At 45.5% G+C, this 27,095-nt stretch overlaps 1 protein-coding gene across 24 annotated transcripts in view; it reads left to right on the forward strand.

Moving 5' to 3' along the window:
• Positions 1-1,694: 1,694 nt before the first annotated feature.
• NRCAM (neuronal cell adhesion molecule) overlaps positions 1,695-27,095 on the forward strand; it is a 283,744-nt gene continuing 258,343 nt past the window's right edge. For 6 of the 24 annotated variants that reach the window (XM_075929951.2, XM_075929932.2, XM_089779355.1 and 3 more), the window contains exon 1: positions 1,699-1,849. The gene's annotated coding sequence lies outside the window, so the exon portion shown is untranslated. Of the gene's footprint in view, positions 1,850-27,095 lie in introns of all 24 variants that reach the window. The other 18 variants (XM_075929952.2, XM_089779343.1, XM_075930000.2 and 15 more) reach the window with 7 other exon arrangements.

Below are 27,095 nucleotides of genomic sequence, written 5' to 3' on the forward strand. Positions count from 1 at the left end.
AAATTATCTATTTAAAGGGACACTATGAGGTTAAAAATACCATGCGTTTGAATTGGACTCTGTGTGTAAAGGTCTGTCTAAGCTGATTTTGCAGAATAGGGACCTCCATTCCTAACCATTTGACTATTAGGGTGAGTCTACACTGGGCCACTTATTCCGGAAAATCAGCCGCTTTTCCGGAATAAGCCGCGAGCTGTCTACACTGGCCCTTGAATTTCCGGAAAAGCAACGATGCTGTACTGTACAAAATCAGCCGCTGTTCCGGAAACCGTACGATGCTCCCGCTCGGGCATAAGTCCATTTTCCGGAAAAGCTTTTCCGGAAAAGGGCCAGTGTAGACAGCTTTTCCGGAAAAGCGCACCGCCAATGTAGACGCGCTTTTCCGGAAAAGCGCTTCGTTATGACGATAACTCCGGGGCCAGTGTAGACGCGCTTTTCCGGAAAACCTGAAAACAGATTAGTATTCCGTTTTAAGCATTTCTGGAAAATCATGCCAGTGTAGATGTAGCCTTACTGTGGGAAGAGCACTCCCTTTTTGTGGCACAGGCTGAAACTCTCTAAACCCGGTCTCTCTGGGCTAGGTCCACACTACAGAGTTTTTGCACAAAAACTCATGGAGCATCCACACCTCAAGCCTGTTTTTGTGCAAGTAAAATGAAAGAACAGAGAGTTTTTTCAGATGTAGGTATTCCTCCTTCTATGAGGAATAACTCCTTGTTGTCCACAAGTTCTTGCGCAAAAAGGTGTGTGTGGATGGGGAACAGTGTTTTTTTGAGCAAAAAGAGGCAATCAAAAAAATGCACAGGTGCGCTGGTGGCCACTATAAATAGCAATAAGTTTCCTTTTGAGAGAAAGAATGGATGCTCCATGGATGCTCTCTTTCGCAAAAGTGCATCACTTTTTTTATGCGCTTTTGCAGTATGGCCCTGCTCTTGCGCAAGAAGTTTTTGAGGAAGATCCCTTCCACAAATGTGTCTTGCGCAAGAAGCCTTCAGTGTAGACATAGCCTCAGGGACAGATATTGGAGGACCAGAGAGTCCCGGTGGAGGGCTGGCACCTGGGAACCTTGCCGGCAGCTGGAGCCCAGCACTTCAGAGGCAGCAGGGCGGGGAGCTGGCCGGCAGGGGAAGCAGGTGGCAGGGTGGCCAGAAAGGACCTTCTGCAGGTCCAGCAAAATCCATCATCTGGGACCCATCAGATCTTGAGACTGCTGGATCATGGAGGTTCAACCTGTATTCCTGCTCCTGGTTTTGTATCTCTCCAGGGCGAGGATACAAACGGACTAGCTGCAGTTTGCTGTTCCGAGCCAGTTTCAGGAAGGGCGACTGTCTTTATTCTTTACTAACCACTGGGAAAGGGATGAAGCTACTTAGCCAAAACGTGGACCCCGTCCGCTGTTGGAAATAGGTGTGTCAGCTGGAGTGTGGGGAACACCGGTCCGTCCTTCGGGCAGGCTGCTCTTCGTCTGGCCAGGCTGGGGGAACCAGCAGCAGGGGCAATAATTGTCCGTGTAGCGGCGTTGCACAATCCCCGAAGCCCGGGCGCGCGCAACGTGGCTCGACCCAGCGCCGCCGCCTCCCACCCGGTCAGGTGTTGGGGGGGGGGGGGGGGAAGAGCAGCTCGCCGCTGTCTGGCCGGCTCCCCAGCGCGCGCCCCGCTCACCTCCCTCCAGGCGGGCGCGCGCCCCGCGGCTCAGTCGGGGGCGGTGGGGAGGGGATAGGCTCGGGCGCGCGCCTGCCTGCGCTCTTCGCTCCAGCCTGCCGAGCGGGGAGCAGGGCCAGGGGCTCGCCGCGCCGCCACCGCCACCGCCACCACCCGCCCGAGCCGGGCAGCGGGGCCGCAGCCACCCGTAAGTACCCTCCGTGGGGAGGGGCCGCCGCCTCGCCCTGCCCGGCTGCTTCCAAATGCCCGCACAGACCGTCCAGCGGCGCGCGCCCGCCCGCCCGGACCGTCCCTGGCTGGGCTGGGCTGGGCTGGGCGGCCGGGTCTGCGGGGCGCGTTGACCGGGGCGGCTGGCGAGCGAGACCTGCTCTGCCCCCTCCCCCAGCTCGCCCCTCACGGGCCGGGTCCCGCCCAGGACGGCGCGGGCGGGGGGGTCCATAGGGCGAGCCGCCCCCGTGGCTGTGTGAGCGGCACCTGGCTGTGGGCGCCGCGGCTAGGGCGGCGCGTAGCTATTTATACCCAGCCCCAGCGGGGCGTGCGTACCGGCGTGTCCGCGCCTCGGGGAGGTGCGTGGGTGGGTGGCAGGGCAGCCGGGCCGGGCCCTGGCCGCGGGGCAGCCCGGCTGCTCAGGCTCGCTGCCGCGCTACAGGTGCAGCGAGCGCCGAGCCGGGCTGCGTGGCGGGACAGGGCTGTGCCGACGCCCGCACGCAAGCCGGGGGAGTCTCTCCCATCCCGGCTGCCCCCGCCCGGCCATGGCAGGAGACGCGACAACGCGCCGCGCTTCTTCTCCGCTGACCCGGCCTGTCCCCGCCGGGCTGGCCTCGCAGGCGCCATGTCTCGCGCAGCCAAGGGGTAAGAGGCTGCCCGCTTTGCGGGGCGCCCTGCTCCCCGGCCTCCCGGGGGGAGCTGTTCGCACCCGGCACGTAAGTCGGTTGCAAATGCGCAGCGGCGCAGGAAAGGAGCTGGCTCAGGCTGCAGCAGCCGCTCCTTCCCGCCCCCCTCCCCCGGCCTGTCTGCCTGACAATACATGGAGGGAAGGAGCTGTCTATGCTGAAGTAGCAAACTGCCCAGGTTAGGGTGGAAGAGTCCCGAGCACGCTGCTTCAGTCTGCAGAGCAGTTTTGTGATGAGAGCTGAACATGGTGCGGGAGGGAATCATTCACTGCCACTAAAGCATTAGGGAATTATCACTTGTTAGTGCTACTCTTGTTAGCTGTATCCTGTTGTACAGAGGGACATTAGAACTAGACAGGCATAATCGAGCTTCGTATTAAACCTGCCAAATATATATCCTTGTGGGAGGGCATGTAGTAAAACCATTTTATTTTTAACCCAAAGATGCCCTGCATCTTTCCTCTAACTGTGTCTTCCTGCATTTCCCTTTCCTTGTTACATTTTCATGCACATGCCAGTACAATATGGTTTACCCCATGGTTGCAACAGATTAACAGTACATATACACTGAGGTGTTCATCTGAACCGTTACTTATGTGTCTTTCCTTCTAGAAGCAAATGATGCAGCAAATAAACAAAATCTGAGTGGGAAATGTATTTGCCTTCTAGTTTAAAAAGTAATAATTAACCTAACCTTGATCTGTTGCTGAGCACAAAAGAATATTTTGGAGTGTTGAATATGTTTCAACCAAGGCCTTAGAGTTTGATTTTAAGTTATATCTGCTTATCACAAAAATCACAGGACTTCCAAGCCATTAAAATGTAAGATCATATTGTTCTTCAATCAGATCTCCAGTGCTGCTCCCTATTGGCCATCCAGTTAAGAAAGGTAGTGCAAAACTTTTCTTTGTGATGTGAGGTAAATGACCTAAAAATAATATGCAATTGTAGTATGGGGAGTCTAAGACTATTAGGGGCATGAATTTTTCTCTTTATCTAGGATCCAATTTTGCACACTTTCTCAGTCAGAACTCATTTGGAGAAAGACAGTGAAGATTTGCTCTTTCATTTTGGTGTTCCTATTCTTTCAGTTGGGTAGTATTTCCTTCTCTGTTCTTTTGCAGGTTAAATAATTTTTTAATTTGAGATGAATGGAATGGGGAGAAAAATTTGCTAAAACCCAGTCCTGCACTCATTTAAATCAATAGTGAAACTTAAATTATTTTCATTAGTTGCATGATAAACGTCTTCATCCTTTCTAGTTGGTTGATAACATTATCTTTTAAAACTGAAATCAGTAGTTCTATGCACACAGTTGAGCACTATTCAGTGTCAGTAGGTAGGCATTTGACCCTCATTTTAGATTTCAGCTTTGTGTATGTGCTGAGAGAAATGTCTCAAATTTTGGTCAACACATACTGATGAATATTTGACAGCTGAAAAATGGTAGGTTATATAACATAAGCATTTCAGAAATTGATATGCAGTTAATTGATGGCTGTAATTTTCAATAGCTAAACAAGTACATATTTTCATAGAAATCGCGACAAAACAAATATATTAAGTCAGAAGTCTTTGTGAAACAGTCATAATATTTAATCTGCAGTGTAAAATTAATATTAACATAGGATTTTTTTATTTGTAGGCCTTTGAAATGAAATATTTTCTTTGTGGAGAGTATTTATAGGGTAAGAATCTGGTGCCCTTTCTGTGCTGTTGGTCTCATGGGGAATACTGGCAAAATAAGATAACACACAACCTGAGTAAGGGCATCTGAATCCAACCCTTAATTAGCATGTTTTATCTCCATTGAGAGAAAAAATTGTCTAATATTAAATTCTTTCATAGTTTTTGTTAGAAAGAAAGGTTGTAACAGAAAAAGAGAACGGTATAAACACTCAGTTGCTATGGTGGATGTCTACTACTTTGTTCATGCTATGAATTAGGTTCTGGTCTGTTGGGATATTGCCTTTTACTGTAGAATCTGCAAAAATGACAACATAAGCTTTAGCTACAAGAATATAATTGTTTAGCAGAATTAATGGGAAAGTTGTAATGTCATCCTAATTTACCTTTTAAAAACAAATTTTTTGGTGCGCAGGATTGAAATTTCAAGTAATTTTTTTTTTTTAGCCATAGAAGCGAATCTGTGAGATTACTATTTGAATACAAGAAGTACTGAGTGCAAATAATAATAATAAAAAAAGGCTAATTGGCCTATTGCAGATCTTAAACTACAGGTTAAATATAAAAAACTAAATAAATTCATTTTGAATATCTGCAGCTGTCTTGTTTTTCCATTTGTCCCAAATCACCTTGAATTGAGAGATAATTTACCCTATATTGGTTTTTTTGGCTGTCAGATGATAAAGCCAAACACAACTGAAGCAGACTTTATTGTTAAGTGGCAATAGGCCAGGCTGGTGATAGCTCTTATTGCATGTAGGTTTGCATTCTGTTTTATGTATAGAGCAGGAAAGAAATGGAGATCAACAGAAAAGATATATCGCAGAAGTGTAAACTGAGGGAATGAAACAGGAGATCATTTGGTCTGAAATATGCAGTGGATTTGATGTTGCTTTCTTGAGTGGGCTGATAGCATGTAAAAAATACAGTGTATTTTCTCCATAGTGATGATTTGATGAATTTTAAGATAGCAAGCTAATAGTACCTACTGTGTGTTACATTAAAAATATTGTCACTTTATGTATATGTTTGATTAATACTCTAAACTGTATTATTCATACTATCATTTAAAATGTGTTTTAAGCTGTAGTATATTATTAAGATTAACATGATGATTTTTAAGTTTTATCATGCTGTTTGTTGATCGGTAAAGTGAGTTGCAAGCTAGCTATATTGCATTCTTCGGAGCCACTGAAGACTGGCTGAGCTTTTCAGTTATTTACCTCAATAGAAAACTGAAAGGAAAAAGTGAACAAAGGAGGTCTGTTTTGCCTGTCCCACTTGCTGGGTTGTTGTCTTTGCCCTTTTCAGTGAAGGTTGGGGTACAGCTGGGTCAGAGTTGAAGAACAGTAAAAAAGGAATTCAACTCTCATGTCGAAATTTGAATGATAGCTTAGTTTGAGTGCTGACTGCAATTGCTTGAATTGGGGGGAAAAAAATTATTTATGGAAGCTGTACGTGACAGATGGTGATGGACCAACAGAAAGAGAGCTACATGGTATAGATAGAAATGTGTTCAAGCCCTGATTAAAATGCTCAGTAAACATCGAGTTCTGAGAAGATTTTTAGATTGTTGATAGTGATGCGAGACACTGTGCAACACTAGACATTTGATTATGTGAATTAAGGGCAAGCCCTTGCAGCTGGCATACATTCAGATTTGCTTGTCTAGCCTAATTGCATTGCAAATATTCATCTTGACCACTCTTCAGCCTTCCTCTTGTAGTGCTTGTTAAATAGATACAGAAATGTTTATCTGGATCTTCCATTACTTCCTGTATTGTTTGTTTTGAAATGGTTCAATTCATGATGCGATTACAGCTTTCTCCTTGTTAACTTTTAATATGTAAGCATAACAACTTGCATTATAAAATGTTCCTGAAAGGGCTCACAGTACCCCTTTTTTGCTTTAAGCAAGTATACTTTATGTAGAGGCAGTATTCGATCCAAAACATCTCAAATGTGTGTGGGGAAAAAACAAATGATGAAAAAGAACAGTTCAGAAATATAAAGACGTGATAATTTTAAAAAACAGCTGCACTAGAAAAGAGTTTGCCTTTCAAAATGTCAGTTAAACAAGACACAATTAAGGCTAACTTGGCTTCTCTTCTGGTATTTATAAATCCACACATAAGATCTCTGAATTCTGGTGAGGCGGAAGGAAGAACGTTAGCCCTAATTATGTGGGCCATTAAAATATATTAATACCTTTCTGTTTCTAAACACAGTTGTTGCACTGGTTATTTAATATTTTGCTTAGGAAAATAGAACTGATTTGTAATTTAATTGCTGGATAAATTAATATCACTGAGCTGTATTCAGGCTCTCATCTTAGACAGGGGTGGGCAATAATTTTTTTACCAGGGGCCACTTCAGAAACAGCTGGTGGTTGACTTTAAGTGCTGAGCCCCTTGCTTCCCCTGCGCTCAAGCCTTGATTGGCCTGGGGGCAGGGGGTGAGTGTGCAAGGTCTCCTCTCGCCCATGCTCCTGTCTTGTAGGGAACATGTGATGCTTAGAAGTGTCATGCCCTTTGCAGGGTGGAAGGAAACTTTGTGTGCTCTCCCTGCCCTCAAGCTCTGATTGGCCTAGGGACAGGGAGGGCATGCAAAGTCTCGTCTTGCCCTGCGAGGGCATGGTGCATCTAAGAGAGGCACACTCCTGGCAGGGCAGGAGGAGACTTCGCGTGTGCTTCCCACACCGCTCACTCCATTCCTAAGCCCTGATTGGCCAGAGGTGGGGGGTGTGGCAGGGCCTCTGATGGTTCGAGCAATCTGCTTAGCAGGCCGGATCTGGCATGCAGAGGCCCTTTTATCTACCCCTCTTTTAGACTGTCTCCAAATATGAGTATAATAATTGAAAAACAGTTATCCCAGGGATGGGTTACCAAGAAGCCAATAAAATTAGCATATTGTGATCTTCCATTATTAAACCCCTGTTTCTGTCCCTACGGCTGTGTCTGATTTTGCTTTTGTGCAAAAACATGCTACCTGTCTACACTGGTGGGGAGTTTTTGCACAAGAACACTGACGTTCTAATGTGTGAAATCAGTGCTTCTTGCACAAGAACTATGATGCTCCCGCTCAGGAATAAGCCCTCTTGCACAAGAGGGCAGTGTAGACAGGCAACATGAATTTCTTGCGCAAGAGAGCATCTGCACTGGCACGGATGCTCTTGCGCAAAAGCACATCTCTTGTGCAAAGGCACATGACAGTGTAGATACTCTCTTGCACAAATACTTTAATGCAAGAACTCTTGCGTTAAAGAGTATTTGCACAAGATCATGCCAATGTAGACAAAGCCTACCTGTTTGGGTCATTAATGCTGTTTGTCTAAATTATATTATAAAATATTTTGAGAAGAGACTTTTTTTTTTTAGTGGTCAGTAAGATGCCGTTTACATCAATATAAAGATAATCAAAACATTTTTTTTTTTAGCAAAAACACCAGTCAAAAGCATTCTATTTAAATGCATTACACTGATTGAGGGGGGAAAATAGAATTTGCAGCAGGGTTTGAACAAATATGCTGATTAATTTAATACAACATTCTGTGACTGAAAACTCAATTTTAGTGTGTTAGCTTACCTGTAAGCATGAATCATGTAGCAGAAGGTACTGAGTGATGAAATCATCTTCTGCTGTTTTCACTGGAAATATTATTGTAGCATGAAAAGTAGGGTTGCCAGGAATCTGGTTTCCAATTGAATGCTCAGTTGAAAAGGGATCCTGCCGGCTCCGGTCAGCACTGCTGACAGGGCCATTAAAAATCCAGCTGGCAGCATAGTGATGCTAAGGTAGGCTCTCTATCTGTCCTGCCTGACCTGGAAGTGTCCTGTATGTCTCTATGGCTCAGAGGTGTAGGGGTAGCTTCCATGGCCAGTGGGTATAAGAGGTGGGGACAATGTCTTCCCCAACTCTGCCCTCAGCCCAGCTCATGGGCTTTAGCTGTGCTGAGGTTGCAGCAGTGCACCTTCCACGTGCTCTGGGGCCAGGGAGCTGGTGTCATATGCTGGCCGCCCTCCTCGTGCTCCGGGGTTGGGGAGGCTCAGGTGGATCCTGGAGGCCTGCCACTGCGGTAGCGGGGCGTGGAGGGGGCTGCCCCTCCAGTGGGGGGTGGGCTTGGCTTCCCATGGAGCCAGGATTCAGGTACAGGGACAGTGCTTGCCTCTCCCAACCCTACATTCATCCATCGCCCATGGCAACCATAGATGGAGCACTATTCACTGCCTTTACCCTGAGAGCTAGCTCTGTAGCTCCCATTGATCAAGAACCATAGCAAATGGCAACTGTGAGGGCAGTGCCTGTGGGGGCAAGTAGCACATAGAGCTCTCTTCCTAGGGGCTGGACGTGCTAGCTGCTTCCTGGTGCAGCCTGAGGTAAGTGCCACCTGGCTGGAACTTGCAACCTGACCCCCCACTTCCTCCTCCTGCTTTCACCTCAGCCCTGAGACTCTCTCCCACATCCAAACACCCTCCTGGAGCCTACACCCTTTCCCATACCTCAAGACCCCGAGTCCCATTCTGCACCCCAAACCCATCAGCTCCAGCTCAAAGCCTCCTCCTGAGCCCCAAACCCCTCATCCCCAGCCCCATCCCATACCCTCCATCTGGAGCCCTCACTCCCCACTCTCGATCCCTCTGCCCCAGCTCAGAACATCCTCTTGCACTCCAAATTCCTCATTTTCAACCCTCTCGTGCACACTGAACTCCTTATTTATAACCCCGCCGTGCAGCGCACTCCCCCAGCCCAAAGCTTGTTTGGTTTTGTATGATTAGAAAGGTGACAGCCCTTATGGAAAGTGGTGCATGTGTAAAGTGAAGGCATAGTGGGAGGTGAAAGGCCTTTGAAGTTGGTAGGCAGATTTTGCTTTCTATGTGAAAGGGTATCTTGTAAACCTGGTGTGGGGAACTTTTTTGGGGGTTAGGAGCCACAGACCCACAGAAAAAATCAATTGGGGGGGCCATGCACAAGTGAGGAGCAAAAACAAAAAAAAACCCAACAAAACAAACAAAAAAAAAACCCTCACTGATGTGGCACCTGACTGAGAACAAGCAGCACACTCCCCAGGCACACCAGAGCCTAGGCGGGCCCAGCCTAGTAGATTTTGTGTGCTCCAGACCCAAGGAGGGGAGGGGACACTGGAATGCCAGCACTGGCTCCTCAATGCAAGGGGCGGGGCCCATGCTGTGGGCTGAATTGGGCTCCCAGGCCTCCTTAGGCTTATAAGAAGAATATGGGATAGTTTTAGGGGAAAAGGCAAGACACCGCTTTTATTAAGAATACTGTATCAAATCAGCTAGCATACGCTTCATAAACACAAGCTTGCACACACATGTCCTGCGGATGGTGTATAGTTAACAGTCTGTCGTGGCTCAAGTCCATCTTGGTGGCCAGGCAAGGCTGACTGAGTGAGGAGTCAGGGTTCCTCTGAGCCTTGGCTTTGCAGGACCAAACCCAGGGTCTTCCTGGCCACAGCTCCCCTTCTTAGACATGTAAGAACTCATTTGAGCCTATGGGTATTGCAGTGTCATGCTGCAATCATTAATCCTTAAAAGGTGTTTCATTTGAGAGCTTTCCACAGCTATTCTTCGACGTTTATTGGCAGGTTTCTGATTGTGTCTTGTTTGTGTCTCGTTCTTGGGGGTGTCTGCCTGTCTCCAGGGTTCGTCGATGCTGCTAATTTAATTCAGCCTGAGACACAATAGATATTTCTTGGATATCTGCAAGGATCCCATTTCTTCTTAACTACCTGTGCATTTGTTATGGCTTTCACACTAATGCATATCTCCACTCACACCAAACAATTTACAGAGCATTCCAAAAAACTTAAATAGTCTGGTAGCACTTTATAGACCTAACAAAACATGTAGATGGTATCATGAGCTTTCCTGGGCACAGCCCACTTCTTCAGATGACTGGAGTGTTGGAAGTCCAGAACCAAGAATAAATAAGGGAAGGGGAGGGGAGAGGAGAGGACATTGCTTAGATAAGTTTCAAAAGGAGTTAGTCTATAACAGGAAAAACTTAAGCAACAACAAATACAGGCAGTCCCCGACTTACGCGGATCCGACTTATGTCGGATCCGCACTTACGAACGGGGCTTTCTCGCCCCGGAGGTTGGGGCGAGAAAGCCCCGTTCGTAAGCTGCTCCGGTGCCCCTGGTCTGCTGGAGACCATCTCCAGCAGACCAGGGGCACCGGGCGGGTTCCCGCGCTTCTGAGGCTTTGCCGGAGCAAAGCCTCAGAGGCGTGGGGAACCGCCGCTGCTGCGGCTTCAGTCTGGGTGCCTGTGGTCTGCTGGGGACCGTCCCCAGCAGACCACAGGCACCCGGACTGAAGCCGCAGCCGCGGCGGGGTCCCGCGTCTGAGGCTTTGCCAGAGCAAAGCCTCAGAGGTGTGGCACCCCGCTGCCGCTGTGGCTCTGCTCCCTGTGTCCCTGGTCTGCTGGGGGGGGGGGGGGCGCAGCTAGTGTGCTCCCCCCCCCCCAGCAGACCAGGCTTTTGTTTTGGACTCTGGGGCAGAGCAGCTGGGGTGCTGCCGATTGGTCCTGAAGCGCCGCTCTGGGCACTACTGGACCAACCCGGCAGCACCCCAGCTGCTCTGCCCCAGGTCCTGATTCAGCCGCTGCTGGTCAGTTTCAGCAGCGGCTGAATCAGGACGCTTGGGGCAGAGCAGATGGGGTGCTGCTGGGTTGGTCCAGTAGCACCGAGGAGCGGCGCTACTGGAGCAACCCAGCAGCACCCCAGCTGCTCTGCCCCAGGCGTCCCCAAGTCAGCTTCTGCTGAAACTGACCAACGCTGACTACAGGAAGCCCCAGGCAGAGTTGCTCTGCCCCGGGCTTCCTGGAATCAGCTGCTGATCAGTTTCAGCAGCAGCTGACTTGGGGACGCCTGGGGTTCTTAAGTTGATTCTGTATGCAAGTCAGAACTGGCGGTCAGTTTCAGCAGTGTCTGAATCTGGACGCCAGTTCCGACTTACATACAGATTCAACTTAAGAACAAACCTACAGTCCCTATCTTGTACGTAACCCGGGGACTGCCTGTAGTCTATTGGCATCTTAAAGACTAAATAGTTAAAAGAGGCTGATATGAACCATTAGTTTGCATTAGGAAAGGAAGAGTACAGTAAAACTCCAGTTGTCCGGCACTCCCGATAGTCCGGCACCAACTGAAACCCGGAAGTGCTCGGCCAGCCGGACAACTGGAGCTGCTGTGAGCCCCATGGGCACTCGTGGCTGGGAAAGAGAAGGGGAAAGTACCCCTGTGACAGGTCTGCCAGGACCCGCACTGCATCCGGCCGGAAAGTGGGGAGGGGGGGGCGAACACTACGCCCAGGAAAGCGGGGGAAGCTTGTGCAGCCGCCAGGGACAGGCCAGCTGGAGAAACCCGGCTGCCGGCCTGCAAGTGGCAGTGGAGGAGAGGGGGCGAGAGCTAAGTCCCCGAACTTGCCCCATTCTGGCTGTGCTCAGCCCCGCGCCGCCACCGAGAGTTTCCAGGAGGGGAGCGGGCTCCCCACCCCCCAGATTGCAGTAGTTATTGCTGAGCAGGGGGGTGAGAGGCGGCACTGTGGGACCAACCTAGCAGCATCCCAGCTACTCTGCTCCACCGCTTCCCCAAGTCCGCCGCTCGTAATTTTCAGCAGCAGCAGCTGCTTGCAGGTCGGAGGCTAGGTTTCCCCACCGGGCCTGTCGGTGCGGGGCTTCCCCTGCCTTCCTGCAAAATGGCATAGGGTTTGCCTCTCACGGCGCCATTCCTCGCCTACCCCCCAGACGCAGTGTGGGTCCCGGCAGACCTGTCACAGCCCCTGGCTGAGTATCTTCCAATACTCCGGCATATCTGATAATCCAGTACCACCTAGGTCCCAAAGGTGCCGGATTATCGGAAGTCTACTGTACTAACACCAGAGTCTACACAGACATCAAGAACAGGGTTTACATAGAAGAGGCAATTTAGTTTACAATGCAGACCTGAGGTATAACTTAATTTGTAAAGCTAACAGGAAACAAGACCTTACAGTAAACATTGTCTAATCATGAGAGACAAGGTGTAATAGAAGCATAAAGAACTTGTATAATGATGTGCTTATATATCAAATCATTATGCATCACTTATATTCTTACAACCAATACTAAAATATACGTTTGTGCTACAGCCTGAGGTTCCCCACCCCTGATGTAAATGAAAGGCTCAAGAGATAGAGACATGAATGGAAAGTAGGAATGATAGTGAGAAGGCTGGCAATAAAATAGATTGGAAGAGGAAAGACAGCAATCTTTGACAGAGCATTTAGAGTTGAATGGGTTAAGAGAATGTATACCTTTGGGAACAAATTGGGATGTGAGATTGAGATGAAGTGGAGGAACAAGAGTGGAAAAGATAACGAGTGGAGGTGAAAGTGAAAATAGAATATATCAGGAGGGAAGGTAGAATCTTCAGAGAGATCAGAAACAGAAAAAGATTAGTTTCTTGGAGAAGGACAATAAAAGGAATAGAAAGTAGAAAGAAAATTGTTGTGTTATTGACAGATTTTCATTTTGGGTATAGGGGGCATTACCAGTACTTACAACAGGTTATTTAAAAGTTAACAGTGCATGTTTCTACCATTTTCCTGGATAGATTTGTCAGCATATTCTGTCAATTAGGAAGGGTTGTTAAAAGGTGATTGTACAGCTATTGTATACTCTGGAAGGGCTGGTAGCACTTGTGGCTGGGGCAGCACACAGTGTAATTTAGACAGTCCCATGTGCTGTCCAGACTCCATAGCACTATGTGTGGCCCTGGCATATCACCCTACTGGCATAGGTAACCAGTTACCCCTTTATATTCCTGGTAATCGTTGCCTTAGCAGCATGCTTATTGGAGTAATCAGCTGATTGGCATCTGGCCCATGGCATCTGGCCCACAGCACAACATAGCAGAACCTATAGTTTAACCAGTTAATATGTTAAATGGAATTTTATATCCCTAGCTTGTGATGGGTTATTTGGAAGGACATTCCGCTGCTTGTTACCCTTAGTTTCTGTATTGGGCGATACCTGCCCACCCGGAGAGGGACTTTTAAAAAAGCTTTATGCTGCTCTGGTATTTTTACCCAGCGTGTAGAGGCTGAAGTGAGGTTGAGAATCTGACCCAGGCCAATGGAGTGGTACTAGCAGCATCAACATTGTCAAAAATTCAAAAATCATTAGTCCTCAAGAAGTCATCACGTTGGTTTAAAAATCATTATATTAGGGTTGGGGCAGGGACAATGGATTTCTCTTATCTGTTTTTTGGATTTTGCACCTTCAGGGTTCACTTGTGCCACGTTTTTAAGCTTTTCCCTGAAAACATGGGGATTAGAAACTTTATCCCTTTAAAATGAAAGCTGAGATTCTCATATAATTGTCTCCAGAAGCTGGAGCTTTTAGTACATGAAATTGTGAGAGCACTAGGGATGGATTTGGTCTAGTATGTACAGCAATAGATACCAAAATTTAAAAACTGAATGTGTGTATATACAGGCAGTCCCCGACTTATGCGGATCTGACTTATGTCAGATCCGCACTTACGAACGGGGCTTTTCTCGCCCCGGAGCTCACGGGCGGCGGGTTGCCACCCGTGTCCTCCGGGGCAAGAAAAGCTTCTCCCGGTCTCCCTGGTCTGCTGGGGGGGTCCAGCGGCTTTGCTGGACCCCCCCAGCAGACCACGGGGACAGGAGCAAAGCCTTGGAGCACGCCCGCAGCGGGACAGCCCAAGCGCGTTTGGGCTGTCCCGCTGCGGGCGTGCTCTGCGTCTTTGCTCCCCGTCTCCCTGGTCTGACCAACAGACCAGGGAGATGGGGAGCAAAGCCTCGGAGCACGCCCGCAGTGGGACAGCCGCGGTGCGCCTGGACTGTCCCGCTGCCCGCGTGCTCTGCGGCTTTGCTCCGGGTCTCCCAGGTCAGCAGACCAGGGAGACGAAGCAAAGCCGTGGAGGACTTGGGTGGTCCCGCCACCCCCGTCTCCCTGGTCTGCTGGGGGGGGTGCAGCTAGTGCCCCCCCCCCCCCAGCAGACCAGGCTTTTCTTGCCTACCCCTGGGGTAGAGCAGCTGGGGGCTGCCAGGTTGGTCCCGCAGCGCCGCTCCGGACCAACTGGGCAGCACCCCAGCTGCTCTGCTCCAGGCGTACTGATTCAGCCGCTGCTGGTCAGTTTCAGCAGCAGCTGAATCAGGACGCCTGGGGCAGAGCAGCTGGGGTGCTGCTGGGTTGCTCCAGTAGCGAGGAGGTGCCGTGCTACTGGAGCAACCCAGCAGCACCCCAGCTGCTCTGCCCCAGGCGTCCCCAAGTCAGCCGCTGCTGAAACTGACCAGCGGCTGACTACAGGAAGCCCGAGGCAGAGTTGCTCTGCCCAAGGCTTCCTGGAATCAGCTGCTGATCAGTTTCAGCAGCAGCTGACTTGGGGACGCCTGGGTTTCTTAAGTTGGATCTGTATGTAAGTCAGAACTGGCATCCAGATTCAGCCGCGGTTGAAACTGATCAGTTTCAGCAGCGGCTGACGCCAGTTCCGACTTACATACAGATTCAACTTAGGGACTGTAGGTTTGTTCTTATCTTGTACGTAACCCGGGGACTGCCTGTATACAGAATGCACAGGCACGGTGAAGAGGCTGGATTTGCCTTTTTTCTCATGTCAGTGTAAATTAGGAATGACTCCCAGGGAGTTGTGCTGGCATTATACCTGTGTAAGTGAGAGTGCGGTATTTTCTGTGGTGGTTTTTTTTTGTGTTTTGTTTTAGTTTTTAAACCAGACAGAGGCTACAAATACTGGACACCTGGCAACCCTATGGAGAATTTGAAGCCAATTCATTATTCAAAGTTATTCTCTCATTTTATCTTTAAACCTAATACAGTAAACTTCCGATAATCCGGCACCTTTAGGACCCAGGGGGTGCCGGATTATCAGATATGCCGGACTATCAGAAGGGGGGGCTATGAGGGGTCTGGAGTGGGGTGGGAGGGGATGCCACTCTGGATCCCTCATAGCCCCCCTTTCGATAGTCCGGTTCTGCCACAGGCGTCCCTGATTCAGCCGCTGCTGGTCAGTTTCAGCAGCAGCTGAATCGGGGATGCCTGCAATAGAGCAGCTGGGGTGCTGCTGGGTTGGTCCCGCAGCACCTAGGGGCGGCGCTACGGCACCAACCCAGCAGCACTCCAGCTGCTCTTGGGGACACCTGGGACAGAGCAGCTGGGGTACTGCCTGGTTGGTCCCGTACCGCTGACCTTTGGGGCTGCGGGACCAACCCGGCAGGACCCCAGCTGCTCTGCCCGGGGCTTCCTGGAATCAGCTGCTGATCTGTTACAGCAGCGGCTGACTCGGAGATCCCTGGGGCAGAGCAGCTGGGGTCCTGCCGGGTTGGTCCCGCAGCCCCGAGGAGCAGTGCTATGAGACCAACCCGGCAGCACCCCAGCTGCTCTGCTCCTGGCTTCCCTGATTCAGCTGCTGGTCAGTTTCAGCAGCAGCTGAATGGGGGAAGCCTGTCCGGCTGCCCCAGCACTTCCAGGTTCCTGATGGTGCCGGACCATCAGGAGTCCCGGAGTATTGGATGCTGGACTAATGGAGTTTTACTGTAGTGGCAACAAAATTTCTCAGACCATTATTTGGGTGCCTTTTATAAATCTAAATGAAAAAATACAGTCTGTCCAGGAAATATGGCCTTTGGTATCTCTCTTTAGGCAACTGTATTTGAAAATTTTTGACTTCTTAGAAAAATGTTCTGTGGGGAGCTGCACAGTCCAGCAGCAGGATCAGAATGGAGGAGACAGAAGTGAGAAGAAGATACCTGAAGGAAACAGGAACTAGAGGGAGGCTGAAAAAAACAGTGAAGAGGTCAGGAAAATGAGGTCTTGGAAGAGAAGACTAAAAACAGAGATTTGAGGCTCAGAATAGAGAAGATGAAAGTCCACTTGATTAAGGAGCAGAGAGAGAAGACTGATAGAAAACATAGTCCAGAAAGAGAGGTCAAAAAAGAATATAGTTGAGTTTTACCTATGGTACAAAACAAACGCATATAATATGTTTAACACATTTTGAGTAATTTCCAATAAAATGGTATGTTTTTAAAATAATTTTGTATATTCTTAGAACATTTAAAATAATTAAAATATTTCTTTTAGGGTTTCACAAAACCTAAACCTTTCTGATCTTCTGTTTCAAATGTTGCATATTTAAAAACAAGCATGAAAATAACAGGGACCTACAAGAGGGACGTTAATATTAATGTGGGATTTTTTTCCTAGCTAAATAAAAATATTAGCTGGAAGTATTTTGATGTGCAAAATACAAGTTTGCTGTAGGCCAAGGAAGAGTTCAGAGGGACCTTCATAGAGTGGAACATATCCTGGTTTTATCATCCTTTCTCTACAGTATCTATTATCATCCAAGGCCACATGGAAATGAAAAATACGTAAGTGAAAAATTCCTTCTAATAAAACAGTTGAATAAAGGCACGTTACGTAATCCATACAATAAATAATATAAAATAAATTCAATTAAATAGAAATGAGACATTCCAAAATTTGAATGTGATAGAAATCTTTTAGAATAGGAATTATAAGAGCATAGGAATGTTTGCAATTCAAAATACCAGTCTTGTTTATGTACTTAGCAGTAAACCATGTAGGGCACAAAACTACAAAATTATGATTTCATGTAAAAACATTTTTTTGAATGGCAGTTATCTGCCAATCAGATTTTACCTGGACTGCAGAACAAATAAAGTGGTATAAGAACTCATTGTAGCAAGATAGTACAAGTTATACTAACTATCTTAAAAAGCATTTATTTATTTAAAAATTAATTGCTGGTCAGTTCATATAAAAGTGGGCCTTGACTGATTAGTTTCTTGGCCCAAATTGGGATAGTTATGTTTCACTGAGTTTGAATTTTTGAATAAGAAACATTTGATTTATAGAGGTTAAAAACTGCTGTATAAGAGTAGTGAAGGAGAACAATTTATTTAGTGATCCAAAATGGTATATGTAAGAAATAACAAGATGAAATTAAGCAAATGAAAGCTTGTTCTGAACAACAAAAATTCCTAATATTTGTATAAAACTGTAAAATAGTCTCCTAAGGCAAATAATGGAAGGTCTGTCCCTTGAGTCATTTCCTCATTATAGACTCTCGCCAAACATGTTAGCATTTGTAAGAGGGGGGAAAAAGCACTATGAACATTGATCATTTGCTAGGGCAGTACAGATCTCAAAAATCCCTTTGCAGCATGATCTGCAGTTCTCCGATTGAAGAAGTAAATAGAAGAGGATTTGAAATTTGACTCTTAGTCTATAGCCTATACACAGAAATCTTCAAATAGACGTGCATGAGAGGAGACCCATCTATTTAATATCTAGGTAAAATATTCTGTAACCTTTCTTTCATCTTTGGTGAATACTAAAAACCTCTAAATAGTCAATCTTTCTTCAATAAGAGACAATATAGGGCTCTTCAGTACTTTAATGGGTACAGTATTTGAAATGGCACTGCAGTTTGGCAGAGGAATGTGTTCATTAGTGCAGAAATAATCCTGATACCTAGATTTATATGTCTAACATCTAGTAGATGTTGTAAGATGGAGATCACAATTCATAAAACATTATTTAAATTATTTCAATATTTGTACTATCAGTTGCACATTGTGTCTATGTGAATTAATCTTCAGAATAATCTTTGCAGATTGTATCTAAACAATTCTGATGGCAGGAGTAGGCAATAAGCTAAATTTTTTACTTGGCCTTACATGTGTGTTAATTTTGATATATAGTAGTAGAATTTGGAACCTATTTTATGCTGTGGGTGCTCGTTCACTGAATTACAATTTGCAATACCAAATGCAGTTAAATATATTTAAATAATTTGCCTTGCAGCAGTAAACATTACACACACAAAATTAGAAAGGCTCCTAGAACCTTTCATTTGTTCCATGAGCCACCTATAAGCCATAAATGTTTGTGAAAACAGATGGACAATGAATTTTCTGGTTGACCAGGGTTTTTGTGTTAGTTTTTTTTTAATTTATATTTTTTACCTTGAAATAACCCACCGTTTTTTCTTGAAGGCAAAAAATAAACCCCCTGACATTATCTGTTGGGAAGGAGGACAAAAAATGAACCCTGGCTCCCAGAGCTGCCACAAACAGCTGGCCACCGGAGTGTGCTGCCGCTCGGCAACCAGCAGATCACAGCCCAGCATGGGTTGGTGGACCAGCGGTTGAGAACCACTGGTTTAAAGTACCTCTTTCCTCAGAAGAACTGTATGTGTCATACCTTGCTTGTCAGAAAGTTTTATTTTATTTTAGAAAAGACAGATTTTGTATCTGTTAATATTATTCACTCTTGAGAAAATTTAAGGCTTGGATTTATACCCTGCAAGTTTAATCTTCTGAATAGCGCTTCAGTGTGAGTGAACTAAGAACTGTATTGTTAAGAAGATAAAGTGTCCAGCAGCTGGCTTTGTGAGACAGCACCACTGTCCAGCTTGGAGGACCGGAACAGCCATCTTTTAATTAACTTAATCATCAAGTTTGAATAGATGACACAACCTTTTATAAATTATTCAGTAGCTTATTTATAAATATAAAATTTGTCTCAGGGAATAAGTGAATATTGGGATTTAATTTTGTGACTTTTTGAAGCCTCCAAAGTAAAACAGCTTTCTATGTACATCTGCTGTTAATGATATTTTAACTCCAAATTATTGTAGATTTATGATTATACAAGAAGCATGAAACTTTACTTCTCCCAGGTTTGAGGTATTTTGGATGAAGGGAGGGGAGTGAATTCCAAATTCATAGGGCTTTTTTAGAGAGAATGGCGCTAGCAGCCACTTCTTGTTTATATGAGCAGTGCTTCAGCTCAGTTTCATATGCTAATCTCCACCTTGGTGTTAGGGCACAGGGTATAGATGATCTTTCAGGTAGAAAGGGCTTTAAACTGTTTAATATCTAAAACCGACATGGAGAACCTTTTTTGGGTTGGGGTCACTGAACCACCGAAAAATCAGTTGGGGGCTGCACACAAGTGAGAAGCAATGTGAGAAGCCCCTGGCTGAGAAGGAAAAAGACGCTCCTAACGTTGCATTCAAACACCAGAGCCTAGGGCAGGGGTGGGAAAAAGGGCCTCCATGGGCTGGATCCAGCTCACCAAGCTGGTGGATCCGGCCCGTGGAGGCCCTGCTGCTCTCACGCCCCCAGGCCAATTAGGGCCTGGGGATAGGGGAGCGCCTGAAGCCTTCTCTGCTTTGTCCCTGCGCACTGCTCGCAGGGCAGGGAAGCGTGCAAAGCCTCCTCCTGCCCTGCCAGCAGCACATGGCCTTTGGAAGCGCCGCACACTGCTCGCAGGGTGGGGGGAGAGTGGAAGAAGCTTCACGAGCTCCCCAGACCAATCAGGGCTTGTGGGTGGAGGAGCTGCGTGAAGCTTCCTTCGCCCTGTCCCAGCCCTGCGAGGCTTCCTGTTTGGCCTGGGGGTGGTGGGAGCATGCCAAGCCTCTTCCAGAGCATGGGTGCCTAGTGCGAAGTGGGGGCAAAGTGGCTCTCCCACCCCCAGATCAATTATGGTCTGGGGGTGGGGTAGCCCCACTCCTTCCTGTTTAGGCCCTCCAGGGTGGCCTGAGGTTACTTTAAAAATTTTTGAAGTGGTACCCGGGGCAAAAATTATTGCCCAGCCCTTCTGTAGGTAAACAAAGCTGCATGGGCCTGCTTGCAGCTTTCCCAGAGTGGGCCCATGGCCCATTTTGAGAAGTACATGCAAAAACATTGACACTCTCTGTTTGATTCCATTGTATGTAGACATGTGTGAAGTTATTTCAAAGTTACTTTAGAGTAGAGGTCTGTTACTGATCTGGCATTAATTGAAAATAACAGTGAAGCCAACCTTGAATCAAGCCTTTGATCTTCTGTTCTTTCATTCATTTGTAGTTTGATACTACTTTGACATTATAAATATTTCCATATATTTTAAGGTATTATCCCAAGATGTATTCAGAATGTAATCTGAAGAACAGAAAATAGATTTATGCATTAAACATTAGTAAAGCAACACCAGTGCAGATGAATTCAGCTAATTGTGCCAGTTGATTTGTTTTGAAGAATAACTTAAATCAACATTTCCCCAAAGGGGAGAATATAGTTCTTTGTCTCTCCAAATAACATTTTAATGAGACCGTGTTCTGTCAAACTGTGGTCTTAAAGTTCTCTCCTTATCTTGTTTTTCCTTATGGATATAGTTGAAAATATTTGCGGGAAAGTATAGGAACACCGTTCACATTTTTATATGATGGTATTTTGTATTTTAATTGCAACCTTATATTGTGTTTTAATATATAATTGCAAATTTTATATTCACACAATATGTAGTAAGTGGCAGTAATAGATGCACTATTTTAAATAAAGTAACAATCCAGTTCCTGAATGCCGAGGCAAAAAGGTCAGATGTCATTATCCTGATGGCAGAACCAAAAATCCTAAGTAAAATGATATAATAGTGCCAATAGCCCTTTTACTACTGTAAAAATGTTCAGAAAGCTTAAGACAGTTAAGCAATAGAGTTGAGTAGAGAAGAAGTGAATTCAAAAGTGCCCTCTTTAAATTTGTAAAACATGGCTGCTTCCAAGCTTTGATTTGAAAATGAATGGAAGACATTTTGCTAGCGGCTTGACATTGGTTGCGGCTTTTTCCTTTCTTCTTTTTTTCCCCATTTTTATATTGTGTTAACATTTTACTTCAGAGCATTCCACAGAAGATGCATATAAATACAGCATAGTCCATATATGGAAAACGATACATGATAGTGTGCTGTGAACTAAAGGGTTATAGAATCATAGAACACTAGGACTCGAAAGGACATCGAGAGGTTATCTAGTCCCAGTTCCCTGCCCTCATGGAAGGACCAGTACCATCTAGACCATTAATTTAATTTGCATTAAGTCAGAATGGCCACATTACAACTGAGTGGCAAAACATTGGCTGAGTTCTGTGTCATTCCAAAAATGTGAGTAAAACATTTTAGCTTACACCACTATATATTCTGTATAAGCCACATATGTTGTAATCCCCCACCACCACACACACACACACCTAGTAATGTTTTACAAATATTTAAAAAGTATTATTGGGACATGTTTTCTAGCTTCTTTAGTTACCACCAGTCCAAATGACAACTTTTAAAATTATATAAAATAGCTTTTATATCATAAAATAGACAACAAGCTAGAAACAAGTGATGTTTGTTTCTTTGGACAACTAGGAAATTGCTTGTCATTGATCTAAAGTTTACATACTACCCTTGGATTTTCATTAAATATTGTATTTTAAACCTCTCAAGAATCTATGTATTGATACATCTCCTAGGCTTTGGGACAGAGTCATTTTGGAAGGAAAAAACTATTCCATATTTGGAAGGAAATGATGAAAGATTTATTTGGCAAGTTATTGTATTTTTAAAAAAGTGCAGTAGTTTGAAGGTGCTCAGTGGTTCATCTATTAGAAATAGTCCTGGAACAGATGGGCAAAGGACAGGTCTTGCATAACCATGTGATTTTTTTTTTTTTTAAAAACATCACTTTTTAGTTTAATAAGCAGAATATTCCCACCACTAACGTGATGTGTGTGGCTGAATATCTGTCAGAATTGTATCCAGGTATAAAAAGGCATATTCTGATCTCTAGTTGCCTTTGGCTTAATTTTAAAAACACTGTGACAAACTCAGCAGCAGATATACGAAAGTGCATTTCGTGCATTGGATATCACATGAATATCCGATCAAATGGATCTGATGTCATAAGTATTTTTAACAGGATTATATGATGCAAATGGCTTTATATAAGATGGATTACTTGTGCTTTTAATATTTGATCATTTTCAGGCGTGGATGCCTGCATTTCCTACACAATCCAGTACATTGATTGGTTTTGGAAAGTGGTGCTCTTCTGATTAGAATCCTAGATAATATTTTTAATTTGCTTCTCCTGTTGCAGTTTAAAGTGTTAAATTTAAAACCTGTGAGTAATTGCATTAAAATCTTTCAAAATGGATAGCCTCTTTGGGTATGTCTGTCTGGCAAGTTAAAAACCCATGGCTGACCTATGCCAGCTGACCTGGGCTTGTGGGGCTTGGATGAAGGGGCTGTTGATTTGCAGTGTGGATAGTGGGCTGTAGCCCAGGCCATAGAACTCCCCAGAGCTCAGACTGAAGCCCAAGTCAGATTGTCTGAACTGCATTTAAACATCCCACTTAGCCTGAGCCCTGCAAGCCTGAGTCAACTGGCACAGGCCAGCTGCAGGTGTCTAATTGCAGTATAAATGTACCCTTAGTCTGATACCTAGTTTTTGAGTCTCAGTTCAACATCAGCCTTATAACTATCACTTTGTGTACTTTTTCCAAAGCAACAAATGTATGTGGCCATCCTACATAGCTCCAAAACCAGCACCATAGAAGATCTAATCTATGCTGTATACAGGAAACATTTTTGGAGACAAAATGACATACAGTAAACAAGATCAGTGAAATGTTAGTTTTGGGCTGAAATAAATGGAAAATGTCATGAGCAATTAAACTCCAAAGAATGTCTGAAAAGTTTCATGCTTCCAGTACTACAAGTTCGTGACCTTTTGGTGAATGAATTTTCAGGAAGCTTGCAGCTGGCTCGGAAGAGTCACTGCATGTGACTGTGTGCATTGTTGGTGGTGCTTTATTCTGCGAATGCTTATAATATGCCACTCCCTGTTACAAGAACAGGAGAGTGCAAATCTCTTCTTTAAAAGTAACTCTATTCCTTTTGGAAAGTTGAAGTCTTTGAAATACAAAGAGGGATCCTTTTTAACACATTTAACTAGAAAGATGTCAAATAGTTGATATTTTTAGCCTTTATGTTAGTTTGAGCTAATTATTTTGTCTCTAATTTATCAACATGTTTGTAAGATGGTATCTATGATTAGAGAAGGACCATGATGTTACACTCATTGTTGTCCCTACCAAGCCTGCTATTTACATTGCTGGGTTCCTGTGGAGGAATAATTACCAGTAACTTTCCATATAGGTTGGCAGGACAAGGAAGCATAGGGACTATACAAGAAGTAATTACTTTTACCTCTGGGAACATTTCATCGATATTTATGCCACGATGCACATCAGAAGTATGCAATAAACTATAATTTCAGCTGTTTTTAATTAAAGGGAATCAATGCTATTATCTATCTTTTCCCTTTTTCTTTCAAGTGCTAGTGGTGCATTCTCATAAGAGATGTGAGCACAAGTTACAATTACAGGCAGTCCCTGGGTTACGTACAAGATAGGGACTGTAGGTTTGTTCTTAAGTTGAATCTGTATGTAAGTCGGAACTGGCGTCCAGATTCAGCCGCTGCTGAAACTGACCGCCAGTTCCGACTTACATACAGAATCAACTTAAGAACCCCAAGCGTCCCCAAGTCAGCTGCTGCTGAAACTGATCAGCAGCTGATTCCAGGAAGCCTGGGGCAGAGCAACTCTGCCTCGGGCTTCCTGTAGTCAGCGCTGGTCAGTTTCAGCAGCAGCTGACTTGGGGACGCCTGGGGCAGAGCAGCTGGGGTGCTGCTCGGTTGCTCCAGTAGCGCCGCTCCTCGGCGCTACTGGACCAACCCAGCAGCACCCCATTTGCTCTGCCCCAGGCATCCTGATTCAGCCGCTGCTGAAACTGACCAGCAGCGGCTGAATCAGGACGCCTTGGGCAGAGCAGCTGGGGTGCTGCCGGGTTGGTCCAGTAGCGCCCAGAGTGGCGCTGCGGGACCAACCGGCAGTGCCCCAGCTGCTCTGCCACAGGCATCTGGAGAAAAGCCTAGTCTTCTGGGGGGGGGGGCGTACTAGCTGCGCCCGCCCCCCCCCACCCCAGCAGACCAGGAAGATGAGGGCGGCGGACCGAGACGCACCGCGGTCCCGCCGCCTGGGTCCTCCGCGGCTTTGCTCCCCGTCTCGCTGGTCTTCTGGAGACCAGTAGACCAGGGAGACGGGGAGCAAAGCCTCTGAGGACGCCAGTAGCGGGACAGCCGCAGGGCGTCTGGGCTGTCCCGCTGCCGGCTTCCCCGAGGCTTTGCAAAGCCGCGGAGGGGCTTGGGCAGCGGGGCAGCCCAGGCGTGCCCCTCCGTGGCTTTGCTCCGCGTCTTCCTGGTCTGCAGTAAGTTGGATCCGCGTAAGTCGGGAACTGCCTGTAATTGGAATTGGCTTGATGGCTGAGTGGAAACACAGAATTCTGTTTCATGTGAATCAATCTATGGTTTCCAGTGCTCTCTACTTAATTTATCTATGAAATCAGCTTTTCGTAGTTGCCATCTAGTTGGCCTATGGAATTAGGTGGTTGGTGCCTTAATGTTAGATTGCCCATTCAGAGTCTTTTAATAATAAAAATCTCTTTGTGTCCACTTCCTGTGTTCCTAGCAAAGATTGTTGGATTTGTTTGTCTACTTTTTCCCCCTAAAACCTCATAGTCCTCCACAGGATCCAATTTCTATACCCTGTGCATTAGAAAGGCCTTAGCTTTGTATATGGATAGCTCTAAATAATTTAGCAGATCACCTATATTCTTCAGGGAGAGCCTGTCTTAGAAGATTTTCTACAGTAAAGCTCCAATAGTCTTGCATCCAATAGTCCGGCACTCCTGATAGTCCGGCATCAAAATGGCAAGAGCCTAGTGAATGAACTTCGGCAAAAAATGAGTCACAAGGCAGCAGCAGCAGCTGAACTGAGCAAAAAGGGTAAAAAAGGCTTAAAAAAACTAAAACATTACAGTATACTGCATACAGTATGTACAATAAAAAGGGTTAAGAACACTTTATATATAGTATATAATGTATACAGTGTGTGTGTGTGTATATGTGTGTGTGTATATGTGTGTGAGTATATGTGTGTGTGTGTGTGTGTGTGTGTATGTGTGTATATATATATATATATATATAAAAACCAGCTTATAGAGTTTATAGTACCTCCTGATAGTCTGGCATATCTGATAATCCAGCACCACCTAGGTCCCATAGGTTCCGGATTATCGGAAGTCTACTGTATATAGATATTTGGTTGTATCTCCACCTACAAATCTCCAACTGCTCAATCCCCTGTGGGTGAGAGCACAGTCAAGCAGATCACAGGTAACACCTACTGTATTTTTGAGAAATGTTCTGTATTTTGGTTATGTAGAGTTGTTACTTGGAACTTGGTCCATACATTTTCCAAGCGATTACACCCTGGTCCATGCTCGCAAATCCAGTGCAGCACTTGGCTTTATAGTATTGTCTTCAGTTCTGGATTCTGTTCTGAAGCTTCCTGCTCCCTTTAGGGTTTCTGCTTGGACATGGCCTGAAGTAGAGCAACCAAAGGAGCACTTCTTGAAGAGGGAAATGTTACTCCTCTTATGCAGTAACTGTTATTTTTTGAGATGTGTACCCCTTATGCATGCTGTACTATCTGTCCACATTCCTCCCTCTTCAGTTGTTCCCTAGGAGATACCTGGGTAGAGAAGGAACTGAGGGCACTTGGGGCACTCACCCCTATATAGCCTTGGTGTAGCTATGAGGAGTCTGAAGGGTGCATTTGTGGGCTGAATAGACTCTGTTGGCTAGAAACCTCCAATTGGAGGATCGAGAGACATGTGCACCTGAAGTGAAGTACCCATACAGGAATACTTCTGGAAAACATATTTACTGCACAGAATGAGAAACCTTTTTCTTCTCCTCTGAGACGGGGGAATAAGAGATGGTATGTTGATGTCATGTAGGCTTTTTGGTCAGTTTGAATGAACTATCAGGAACTGTCCACATATGAATGAAGTTGCCTTGACAAACAACCGGACATTAACGTTTAATAAGTGCAATTCAGGGGAAGCAGAATGTGAGAACAGTGAGTCAGCTACTGGAGACAAAGGAATAATGTGAAAGCACTCTGTGATATAAGAATTGGTGCTGGCAGGGTAGTGGGAGAGCAGGAGATCAAGTCCCTGGAGGCTTTGGACTAAAATAGAAAGTAATAGTGCCAGCATGGTCTCTCCTTTAAGCTTTGCTTTTTCACTTAAACCTAATGTCATCATTCTAACCTGAATGTTGCACTTCTGTTGACTAACTCACACTGGCTTGTTTTGAAAAGGCTGGCCTCCTTTGGTGCAAATTACTGCTAGTTGCATTGGTCCCTAAAGGAGTCCCTTTTCTGACAGGGTTCTAAAATGTTTTGGACATGCTGGAGAGCCGTGGTGAGAACTGGGTGTTGAAGGCAGTGGGCCCAGTTTTCAAGTAATAGAGCCATGGATTTTGCTCTTGCTTTTCAAAATTGGCACAGTAAAGTCTGGCACAGTAAAGGGAACACTGGCAGGGAGACTCTCTGAAAGCTTGGAGGTATGGTACATCCTGTAAATCTGTGTCAGCTCATTTTAACTTACTGTTCTGACAGTTTTTTTAAAAAAACTCTTCTCAGTGGGGAGAATTTCTGTTCCCCGAACTCTATTTTAGGCAAAACATGCATTATTATAGTTTTCATAAGTGAAATTGAAGGTAAAATATAAATGATATAGAAAATAATCTTCCTACATTTTTATCTACTCTTGATCTACATTTAATTTTTCAAAGTTACTACCCTAAAGTTGAAAAAGAATATTCAGAATAATATGCATTTTCTTTAGACTGTGTAGTGGACTTGTGGTAGGCTTTGCTGTTGTGATATTAGATCCCATATTTAAATGCCATATAAAATGATAACATGAGGTTGGTTCATTAATTCTAGGTGTTATGATTACTGTGCAAGTGATTACCCACAAGTAAAATCCTTGTGCTTAGGAGGTTGTAGTGAAATACTTTCCTTGCTGTTTTAAATGGTATTTTACTACAATACAGGG

Source organism: Pelodiscus sinensis, chromosome 1 (assembly GCF_052426305.1).
Source record: "Pelodiscus sinensis isolate ZL-2025 chromosome 1, ASM5242630v1, whole genome shotgun sequence".
NCBI lineage: Eukaryota > Metazoa > Chordata > Testudines > Trionychidae > Pelodiscus > Pelodiscus sinensis.